Source organism: Phyllostomus discolor, chromosome 4, assembly GCF_004126475.2.
Source record: "Phyllostomus discolor isolate MPI-MPIP mPhyDis1 chromosome 4, mPhyDis1.pri.v3, whole genome shotgun sequence".
NCBI lineage: Eukaryota > Metazoa > Chordata > Mammalia > Chiroptera > Phyllostomidae > Phyllostomus > Phyllostomus discolor.
In genome coordinates this window covers 156,976,422-156,988,778 of record NC_040906.2, presented here as the reverse complement: position 1 = coordinate 156,988,778, position 12,357 = coordinate 156,976,422, and the positions used below count along the sequence as shown (strand labels likewise).

Here is a 12,357-nt window from a genome sequence, read left to right as displayed (position 1 = left end):
TAATTATTACTCCTTAGGAAAAGGTACTAAAAAGACATGAAGGTAGAAAGGTTAAATTCCTATCTGGAGATTTAAATAATACATACTTTCATTTCACAATGTAAAATACAGATTCTCTTTCTTATACTTCTATATCTGTGTATTTGGTTCTCTATTTGTTCTGTACATATGGTCACCGGACTTCTCTATGTGATCATTATCATTAATTCATGAATTAGAAATACACATTAAACTCAGCAGCTGTGCCCAAGGCCATTACTTCCTATAATTTGGTACAGATGGACAAAAGGATGATTTCGGCAGACTGGCCAAGTGCAAACCACCTAATTGAAGCTGCAGCCTCAAAACCAGCTGATCCAGTTTTATAGTTATCGTTACCCTCCTCCTTTCCCCTCTCTATCTCTAGCTCTTTCTCTATCTCTGTCTCCATTTATCTCTTTCCTGTCTCTGACATAAAAGGCAGGAGAGTACACCCTAACTTTAATTAAGCAAACTTCTAAACACAGCATTTCACCTGATTTTCTAGGGAGGAAAAGGTAACTCAATTAAAACAATTCCATTTCTGAAACGGTCATTCTTTAGGTCAAAAGACTTTTTCTTCAACTCAAAAATATTCCCAAACATTAAAATTTTTTTTAAAAAGGTTCTCCAGCAGCCAATCTTTCCTGCAAGAAATTAAGCTGGTTGTACCTGGCACATTATCAGAGAAACCATCACAATAGTCATAGTAATGATTAAATTATCAAGGACAAATAAACATAAGTACGGTATCTGCCCTTCTCTCACATACACACCTCAAAATGACTTCTCTTAAAGGTATAACTAGGCAACATCCTCACCATGCATAACTGATTATTTTCAAACATGTCTAAAATTTATTTATAATTTCAGAAGCAGTCTAATGACAAGGTTTCTTTTTCTCCTTATCTATACATTGATGCTTAACATTTGTATATGTCCTCCAAATGCCTAAGATTCAAATGTTTTGATGCTTTAAGATCATAATAGTTTAGAAAGTCATCAAATTTCCCTCAGACATAAAAGATGCATACACAGAGTCACATTCTGTTTCAGCCAATCTCTCAGGACAGAATATTAAATGTCAAAATCTATTGAACACCTGCAAAGTACATTCTGAACCCTCCCCAAAATAAAGAGTAAACGACAATTCAAAACTGTATCTTCTCTGCTCCCAGAATCTATACTAGGCCACATAGATCTATAGTTTGCTGTAGCAGTTCACTACTGACCTATTAATCGATGACTCATAACATTTCATCCACAATAGAAATACCATTCTCCAGTTGGCTTATATAATACCACATAATCACAATCAATGCTCTAATCTAAAAACAAGGTATAAAATAAAAAGCATCTGATTTTATTTTATACAGAAATGCACATTTTTAATCAACCTACTTCGATATTAGACAACACAATGAGGACATTTACAAAGATGCTCTCTACAGTAATCCACCTGAGAGTTGTAAAAAAATTTGAGTGGAAAATCCTAACTTCTGTTTCAGTAGTGAAGATGTTAATCACACATCACAATGTCTCTCCAGACAGGGAACCTTCTTAGTAAAGAATTGTCTGCAATGTTTAAATGTCCTCTGAGTGTCCAGAGAGCTGTGTGACCTCAGAACTGATGTGACTTGCTATTTTTTGTTAAGCATAAATGACAAGAAAGTTGAGGTCCAGATCCAGGTGGCACAGCTTGTCCTTGGGAGGTAGCAATAAGGAACAGATTGTGAGCAGGTCACCGACACCCAGACCCATGGCTCCCAAATTAAGCCTCTCATCAGAATCTCTCTGGGAAGGTTTTGTAGTGCACAGCAGCTCAGCACCAATGCAGATTCCAACACGATAATTACAGAGGCTTTGGGGATATGTATTTTGAAAACAATTCCACGGGCATTCAGAGGGTCAGCCTGGTTGCAAACCTCTGGACTGGGCTTCTTTGTAGAAGAGTGATAATATATGATTCTTTTAAAGCAAGTTCCCAAAATATATGATCTTCTAAAGCAAGATTCCTGAATGCCCAATCAAAAGCAGTAACAGAGCACTTTCAGTACAAACAGAGCATTTTAAAAATATGTCTTATTTTATTCTCATGAATCTTAATGTAATCCCAATTTATAGAGAGGAAGACTTAAGCACAGAGTTCTGAAAGCAAGCCACCACCACCTCGCCCACTGGCAGAGCCAGAAACGCAAGAAATCTGACCCCAACTGCTCTTGCTCTCCCAATCCACCTCATTGTGCCCTTCCCCAGTCTCACTTTACCCCTCAGAAATGCAACAAGTGATGTTTTTTTTTTTTCAGTTCTGCTCTGTGACCCAAGAAAGCACAAGTGGGAGCCGCCTTCAGAAAAGGTCTTATCAACTCTGGCACTGCTCTTAGGAAGCCTGGAAGTCAGCCAGGGAGGAAAAGTGGCTGGCTCCTGAGAGAGGATCCTCTTCCCTGGCTGAGATGCTGTGGGGTGCTGTGCTACCACACAGGAAGAGCCTGTCCCGCAACTCTCGGTACATTCCCACCCCTGAGGTCAACCAGGAGACTGTAGCTAAGAAGAAGAGAGGCGCCTGATACTTTAAAAGTTCTTGAATCGGTGAGATCCAGGTTTCCTAAATATCTTGATCAGCAGTAGGTCCAACCCCTGAAGCAGGCTCACTTAATATTGACATGCAAGAGGTTCCCCTTACATCTTTGCCTCTGTCTGCTCATCAAAGAAAACAACAGTTCACCAACAGCTGCTCACCGAAACATTGCAAGTTTGCACATAAAGAATAATAGCAACAAAATTCAGAAGCAATCACAGGATAAAATTTTCCAAAAAGAGGAACATATACAAGAATCCCAAGAATACTGTGACTAAAAACAAAAATAAAGTAATTAAAGCACATATTTAGAGGGTCTTAAAATTTCATGCCCCATTAGGTCCGGGGGTAAAATATGTCCTCATTTTCAGCGGGTTGAACTGAGGCTACCACACAGTTAAACCATGTACCTAACTCCTCCTGTCCCAAGTTCATGCTCACCCAACATTCGGCCACCAGGACAGAATATGCTGGGAAAGAATTACAGCCACATCTTCAAACCTGTTAATAATTACATACATCAAGTATATTAGCACTCCATTTTAATCTAATGTAATGACAATAAATTAACTGCAGGCTTCTGGTGATAAATATTGATAGAACAACATGAAACACAGAAATAAAAAATTGATAACTATGTAAGAAATTACAAGGCCAGAGAAGGGAAATTTATCATAAAACCCTACAGATGACACTAAGATTCACAAATTAGGATTTGAGTAAAAAGCAAGTTAAATGTGTGTAGCAAGGCCTGAAGGCTGTGTATGAGTTTCTCAAATGACATTTTATCAATTAGGAAGCCCCATCTATAGGTGATTACTAAAGACCTTTAAGAAATTATAGCCTTATGACCCAAAGCCAAAGAAGATAAGTTGTGCCCAAATTGAATCATATTGTAGGTAATTAATGTTTTCACAGAAGAGGAAAACCAAAACTTTCATTTCATATTTCTTTAGGCTTTGAATTCTCAAAAAAGCAATCAGCCATATCAGCTCAAGGACATCAGTGTGGGCAAGACTAGTGAATCTTCACAGCCAAAGGCTCATTGGAATTTATCTACACTACTGCCTATCACAAAAACAGTATTTTTGAAAATGTCTCCTTTCGGGAAATGTCAAAGAGAGACTCTATCAAAATAAATCTCTTCTATTCAGATATCTACCTCAATTATGAACATAAATTTGTAAAAAAATAACCACAGCTCTCAACACAGTGGTTGAAAATATGCTCATATTTAAAGCAGGCTTTTTTCCCCCTCAGTAATATGATTTTGTAACTTTGCTGGTCTGTAAATTGGATGCAAACACAAGATACACCATTGACTGCATCTTGGTAACCAGATTTTTCATCGAAGTATTCACACCTCACTATAATTAATACATATACACTATGTACTGAACCCCTCCCCCCCTTTTTTACTACATTCTCTTCTGGATTCATAGAAGATAAAGGACATTCTGACTTTGACAGAGGATCACAAATTTAGCATTACCAATTCCCTAAGCCTTTCTTATTGTAGGTATCAAAATATTCTACTCACTAACTACTGAAACCACATCTGACTTATTAAATCACAGCACATTTAAAGAAACACTGAAATAAACACACACATTTGCAAATACATACATACATACATATACATAAGTACATACATGCCACAGCACAGAGTAGTAGAAATACACACAAAGTAGTATTTTCTGTAAGGATGTGCTTTATAATTTACAAGATGAATCATATAAAAACAGAACTTAGCTTGGTATATGGGTTCCTAAAATGTCCTGCTCAGGCTACCTTCCTACAAATGTCCTGTCATCACTACTACAAAAGTCACCAGTATGGTGGATGGCCAGCATTCCCACTGCTGCCTGGGTCACCCAAGCCCCAGAGCTGGGAGGGTGACCTTCAGAAAAGTTAAAACACACTAACTCATCTGCACTCCTTGGTCATCAGAGACCCAAACAATATTAAAAAAAACAACAACATCAAAATCACTTTGTCACTTGTGAGGGCAAAGAGTTGTTTTGGGGTGGAGCACAGGACAGATAGTGGTGTAGGAAAAAATAAAAATAAAAACACTAGATTTAACTAAGAAAGTGTTCCCTTTGGAAAGACTTTAATCTGATCTGACTTGAAGGTGAATTTGAGGAGTTTTTCCTTTGAGCATGGTGAGGTCTTCACCTTTTCATGGAATCTACATAATTCAGCATGAAGGGAAACCCCTAATTGTTTAGTAAGATGTAGGCAACTAGAACTTGACCTCCCAGAAATGCTAGGAGGTTTGTAACTGCCAGGTACTTGGTGCTACCTTTATTAATCCACAGGGGACACAAGGGGTCACTCTGTGCTTTATATAGATGATGACCCTGAAGAGATTCTATAATGGAGCCCCAGTGGGCTGCCTAGGCAGGAGTAAATTGACCCTCCCTCTTTTTCCTTGTGAACAGGCTGTGGCACAAGGTGCTGCAAAAAAAGGAAGTGTCTTGCTAAAAAGATGACACCAATAACCCCAATATATGCACCCCTCTCCCCAGGAGAACCTACCCAAGCAGCCCACTGCTCATTCAAACTCTGTGTTACAGGAAGAGGCTAGCTCCTCTCTAAGGCTGACACACCGAATAATGAAGACACTTTACATGGTGTACAAAATGTAAGTGAATTGTACCCTCATTGTGAGGAGGCAAAGGTAGGAGGGGAGAGGCAAAGGGAAGGAATTAGTACATACTGAGATTTTATTATGGATCAGGTACTGTGCTAGATGTTTTCTACATGTATCTTGTTTAATCTCAGAATAGCGCTATAATCTAGGTAATAGAATTCCATTTTACAGGTGAGAAAAAGGAGACCTAGAGAGGATATGTGATGAGACAGTGAGTAACAGAGCAAAGGTGTCAGATTTAGTATTCAAACCCAGGCCCCAGGCTCATGTTCTTTTGGCTGTGGCACACTACCTTGCACATACAAGTGAAGAACTAAGACTCACAAATAACAAGGCTTCTAAGTAATAATTTAAAATGAGGTAACGGAACTTGAGTCATAAAAAATTGCAAAATGCCTCCTCCACTGTGATTGGTGTCTGATCCATTAGCATTGACTGTGTTCCCACTGAAACCATCAGCCAGGATCAAACCACTCATCCGATCGATACTCTGTGTGCCAACTGGCTGCACTGTGGGCGGTGGGGGGAGCCCTGCTTCACGCTGGAACCGGCTCATCTGGCATGAAAAGCAGCATATATTATGCCTCAAATAAACATGGAGGAGAAAGTCAAGAGTCTATGAAAACTGCCAAAGATTTTCCTTCTTCATTTAAAAATCATCTTATCAGGTTGGCAATTTCAATCTTGCAAAACTATTTTAGACAAACTTACAGCTTTCAGTGCTTTGCCATATGTGGAATGAATCCGAATCCAAGTCAAGTTTGCAAAACTGTTATTTTTTAAATCAGAGTTCTTTCTAAAATCTAACCAAAATTCATATTGCCATATGTCTAAATCAAGTTAAATTAAATGCAGTAATACATTTCCATGTGCATATGTAACAATGCCAAAACAGAAGAAATAGGAAGAAAGTTGAGTGCTTCCTCTACCTCTTCAGGGTAAAGATCCCGGCCAAAAGGGCATGGGGATGAAGGACCTGATCAGAAATTACAAAACCAGGGAAAAGGTGAACAAAGTGAATTCCATCTATTATTTCCCAATAAGAGGAAAAGCAAGATGTTCTAGGATAAATTCTCAAGTTCTACTTTCCAAACTGGAAGAAATTCTGAAATAATATGAACCAGTGACATAAGGACAAGAAAGGGGAAAGTAAGGCACCACCTGACACAGAGACATAAGCAGGTGGGTCTGTCTCCACTGTCACCGAAGAGAGATGGGCTCCTTATACCTCTGTTCCTAATGTTTTCCATCACTTGCCCAATGTGTCTGTGAAGAGCAAATCATCATATTGGCTTACGCAATAGTACCCTTTCATCCACAGAGGATGTGTTGCAAGACTCCTCGTAGACACCTGAAACCTCAGATAGTACCAAACCCTATGTGGACTATGTTTTTTTCTTATACATACATATCTATGATAAAGTTTAATTTCTAATTTAGGAACAGAAAGAGATTAACAACTAAGAATAAAATAGAACAATTTTAACAATATACTGTAGTAAAAATTATGTGAATGTCATCTCTCAAATATCTTATTGTACTGTGCTCACCTTTTCCCTTAAAGGGAGCATTTTATAGCTCCTCTTTGGCATATCCAAATTGCCACCATCACTACTGTTTTGTTTTGGGGTCATTATTAAGTAAAATAAGGGTTACTTGAACACAAGCACTAGGATACCCTGACAGTTGATCTGACAGCAGAGACAGCTACTAAGTGACTGATAGGCAGGTAGCATATACAGTCTGGATTCACCGAACAAAGGGATGATTCACGTCCCAGGAGGAATGGAGTGGGAAAGTGCAAGATTTCATTGCACTACTCAGAATGGCACATAATGTAAAACTTATGAAATGTTTATTTCTGGAATTTTCCATTTAATAGTTTTGAGCTGTGGTTGACCACAGGTAACTGAAACTGTGGAAACTGAAACCATGGGAAGTGGGGGACTACTGTATTGCACCCAATGGGAATGAAAATCCCTCCAACTTTATAGCAAACTCCTGCCCTACCAAATGCCCTCAGTGCTAGACTCTAGCTAGCTCTGCCACATTTGCTACTTTATTTCACCCTGTTACCTGTGCCCACCATTCTAACAGGTGGCTCCCCAAACCAGTCATTGCCGCTCTAGTACTCGAATACAAGCCTAATTCCACTTGCCTGTCACGTTTTTTTCACATTTCCATTCACGTAACAAGAATGTTGATTCAATCAGGACCAAGAGCAGAGTCCATTTATCTGTCACCAAAGGCTTCTCTAGGTTTTGGTACTGATTTTCAAACAGCTATCACACAGCTTACATTTCTCCTCACTCATTCCACAGATATGAGACATCATCAACAGTGCATCTAACATTAAAATCTCTATGTGGAAGAGCCTCCCTAACCTTAAAGTCTATGGCCCCAGCAAAGGAAATATTTATATTGATACATTCTTCCTTTTTCATCTGATTTACAGAATCTCTTTCTCCATCGTTGAAAATGTAGATATTAGTCCATTCCACTGAATCCATGTAAAATATCTATGCGGGCTTCCTTTCCACAGAAAACTGTTATCAAAAAAAGGACATTAGCCCTGGCCAGGTGGCCTACTTGGCTGGAGAATCATCTAGTGCACCAAAAGGTTGTGGGTTCAATCCCCAGTCAGGGCATATACCTAGGTAGTGGGTTCAATCCCCAGTTGGGGCATATAAGGGAGGCAACTGATTAATGTTTCTCTCTCTCTTTCTTCCCCCTCTTCTCTCTCTAAAATCAATAAACACATTCTCTGGTAAGGATAAAAAAAAAGGAAGTTACATGCCAGATGCTGGATGTTAAGAATACAGGCACGCAATAATAGTTGTATTATTTACAACTATTAGTATTTGAGTATTTGACATTTACAACATGAGTATTTACTGTATATCAGATTCTGTATAAAGAATATAATAATGGGTTCATCCTCTATTTATTTTCAGTCTTTTAGATGAATCCATACTATACTCTCCAGATTTTCCTGTGTCTGCAGCTCCCCTCCCAGTGTCCTTCACCAACTGGTACTCTCTCCCTCCCCCCACACATGTCCTCAGTTGCATCTTGTGCTGCACTTCGTCTTAGAGACCGTGTTCTTCACACAGTCTGGTCATCCCTTCAGCTACAGTGATGAGCTCATCAATAGCAGATACCTTGTGAATTATCCTCTCAATTGACACTTCCAACTGATTGTCTAGCAGTGCTTCTCACAGCTAAAAGGATCATTTATTAGCATTCAGACTCAGCCACCCAAGTCCAGCACTAATCCTCCTACCCAAGACTTAGCAGATCTCCACAGAGTATTTTTTAAAATGTTTTCCTATATTGTGTTTTATGGAATATTGCATATGTATTATATCATTTAACATACAACTGCCTTGAAATCACAATTCTATACATATCTATAACCTCTATTAGGTAATTGGTAGAGAAGGATGTATGTAAAGTGAGAGAAGCTGCTTAGGTTTAAAGTTTTTCTTCACTGATCCAGTTTAACTTCATATAGTCTTGGACTCTTTATCTGTAAAATGGAAATAAGATGCCCACTTACAGGGATGTTGTGAAGACAATGTGGAAAGTAGCTAGTATACAGAAGGGGCTGGAAAAGTGGAAGCTGCAGGAGCAGTATGCTTGTTTGGTCTGAATCCTCCAGGGCAGAGATGTTACCTCCAGAGCACTCAGGCTGGACTTCTGCATATTATCATTATTGACTAACATCTCTACAGCTCTTTTCTAGGGGTACAACAGTTGCATGACTTAAAAACTGAAAAGCATGTATTTACTACTAAATCATCTTTTACAGGATGCTTTTAGAATAAGAGAACTCTTAGAAGTCACTGTCCAAACCTTGGCTCTTTTTTTTTCTTAATGATACCTCTTTGGATCCACAAAGGAAACAATGTAAAAAAATACTCCTTTCTGACTACTAGGTATGCTTCAGAGAAATCTACTGACATCTCTACAGCTTTAGTAGAAATATGAGGAAATGGCAGCTACTTAACAGGTATTTGTTTCATTAAAGATTATAAGGAGTAAACAGAATTTTCTCTGCCAGGGTCCTGGAATGAATGTCCCTTTGAGTTCCCATTTATGTTTTTGTTCTTTTGAAGTGTTGCAGCATTCTGTGGTGGCTTTTAACTACCTAAACCCTTAACAAGAATTTTTCACTGAGAGGTTCAGGATGCTCCTTTTTTCTGATCAACTTTTTATTCCATCTCTTCTTCAACTAAATCTTTCTATACTTTTTAGTCCTATGCTCGGAACAAAAATTATGCCAGAAACATAAGAGGTTTTAAACTATAAATGCTTCTGTTTCCTCACATTCAAAACTGCCTGTTTTGGAGCACTTCATGCTCTTTTACTTTCTCTGAGGTGTAAGCTGGAGGACCTAGAAACCCTCAAAGAACAAACTTGGACCTGTTTAGTGAAAAAAAGAGGTGAATCTTTTGTTACAGATTTTAATATCAAAATCTGAAAACCCTTAATCACTCTTAAAATGATGGATGCATTTGTTAACATCAATATTTCATTAGATAGAGAAAATAGCTTAGAAATGAATGAAACCTCAATAGGTATGGACTGCAAACTGGCAGGCCACATGTGGCCCAGATACACTTATAATGGGGTCCTTACAGTTTTTAAAATTAAGGACATGTCACACTAAAAAATCTGGAAATTTGGGGGTTTTTCCTGAACAGGAATTTTTAGAACTGTGGCAACAATCAGTTATAGTAGCAGCTGCCCCCTTTACAGTGGTTTTCGCTTTCTAGAAGCTGCAATCCACATGCCCCTCTCTCCCACAGGTGTCCCACCAGGGTGCTCCACTCCATCCTCTCACCAGTCAGACCTGTGCACACACTGGAAATGCACATACAGATATTTTTAAAGGCAAAGAGCTAGATCTAAAAAGGGCTTCCCCTTCACTAGCTCTGTGGCCTTCAGCAAACTATGAGTTTCAGGTCCCTCAGCTTTTAAATAAACATAATTCCTTGACCTCACAAGGTTGTTATAGGATTAAAAAGGGAATACACAAAAAGTACTTTGTCAACTGTAACGTAAAATGTTTGCCATTATTCACTTCCCAGCCCCCTTTCAGTTGCATAAATCTCTGGTACCTACCGCAGTTGTAATTGGCTTCCTTGATACTCATATTATTACACTCTATATGACAGTTTAAAGTCTCAATAAAAAGAATTCCATATATTTCCTAATGTTATTTAGTAAAAGGTAGGAAAGATGAACAAATATCAAAGGAAAAGAAAATGAATTGTTGAATGCCACTGGATCTTTACTAGGTCATTTCTGTTTGTGATAAAGGTATAAAATTAGTGCAAAGTGTAATTACCAGATTGCTGAACCTTTCAAATGCTGTGTTAAGAGTTCACCCAGTAGGCACCTGAGGCTTCAAGGTAAAACTGAGCCCAGTGATTAGGGGATCCTGTGAGATTAGAGCACTGGCCTCCTTCTTAGGCCTCACTCAGTGCTCCAGAAAAGAACCCAATCCATCAGAAAATAACCAACAGGATCTATAGAGCTTTCTCTGTGTGTCTTTCCTCTCTATGTTTTAACATGAGCTCCAAAAACTTAGAATCTGGAGTATTAAGCCATGGTGCACATTTTATATCTTTATCTACATATAGATGTGTGTCAAAAATCAGTAAGAGACTTGAAAGAAAAACAATCTCAGAAATGGGAAGAGCTGCAGAGAGCTGCACTAAAATAATAATGCAGTGGATATAGAAATGTTGGCAAAGATGTATGTTATGACTGCTACCTCCTTACATTAGAAATGTCACATATGTATTCCTATTCCGGTCAGTTTACAACAGAGGATCATCCTTGTGTGGGGAACCACGATTGATTCATCTTCTGTTTTCAATGTTAAGATAATCACACTTGAATGAACTGCAAAATATAATGTGGAAATAGAAAGGAAGGATTTTAATTGGAATCATTTTTTCTTTATAAGGTCATTTAAATGGGAATAATTTATGATTCAAGACACATCGGTTGAAAAATTCATCTAACCAATCTTTTTTAAAGCATACCATATTGTGCAGTTACCGCTTTTCTTGAAGTTGAATGAAATCGTCACCTGAATACAGATTAACGAATGCCCAATTACCACATGGTCCTCCGTGTATATTTTTTTCATTAAAAAAAAAACTCAAAATAAATAACAGCACCACTGAAGAAACCAGTTCTTTCAATAGATGTCCCAAGGCTGATGTTTAAGCAAGTCTCCTTGGCAACCAAGAAGCACAGTATATCTTGGGCTGAGGGAAGGGGAGAAGGGGGGTAGCAACTTCAGGGTTAGGTAGAATAAGTAATAGGGGTAGTACTTGCTCCAGCTAGGCGAAGCTAGAAGACACAGCATGCCCCTGAAATTTCAATCAACTTGGTCTCACCCCACTGGCGCACCTGCATCTTCTCACCGTCTTCCTCTGGTTTGCAGGCACCGACCCCGAACAGGTTACAAGGAGAAAAACTGACTTACCCGATGGGGTGAGCGTTCTGCTGGGTTATGTACCCGAGGCGGCAACGCAGGCACCGGGCTTTCCCAGATACACACAATGGCTCTGCTTCGCCTCACGATGAGGAGGTTACGAGAAACCGCAGTAGCTTTGCTCTGCCTGTTTGGGGATGCAGTTGTGAAGAAGAAGCGGGCCAGCGCGGGCGTGTGTGTGTGTGTGTGTGTGTGTGTGTGTGTGTGTGTACTTGCGCGCTCCCGGATGCTCCCGCGGGGAAATGGTGTTTCCTAGTAAAGAAACTGCAGCAGCCAGCTCTGCAGGTGGCGCGTCCTGCTCTCTCTGCCCCCACCCCCCCACCCCGCGCAGCCGCGTCAGTTTAGAGACGCACCTCGGCAGACCCTGGGGGCGGGCTCAGACCTCCAGGAGGCTCCGCCCCCTCCCGCCTCAGGCTTGCGAGCACGAGCAAGCACGCACGCCCCCGTGCCCTCGGCCCCCTTGCTCGCGCAAGCTCCCCTCCCCAACCCCGCCTCCAGGGTAGCGCGCACGCTGAGCATCACTCCCCCCACCCCCGCTGCCGGTGGCAATCCCGGGCGCGTGCCCGCTCTCCCCGGAAGTCCCTTTCCTCC

At 39.9% G+C, this 12,357-nt stretch overlaps 1 protein-coding gene across 3 annotated transcripts in view; it reads right to left on the bottom strand.

Moving 5' to 3' along the window:
• Positions 1 to 12,154, bottom strand: part of KLHL32 (kelch like family member 32) — a 188,993-nt gene extending 176,839 nt beyond the window's left edge. For all 3 annotated transcript variants that reach the window (XR_004902836.1, XM_028509523.2, XM_036024502.1), the window contains exon 1: positions 11,758 to 12,154. The gene's annotated coding sequence lies outside the window, so the exon portion shown is untranslated. The remainder of the gene's footprint in view (positions 1 to 11,757) is intronic.
• Positions 12,155 to 12,357: the final 203 nt, after the last annotated feature.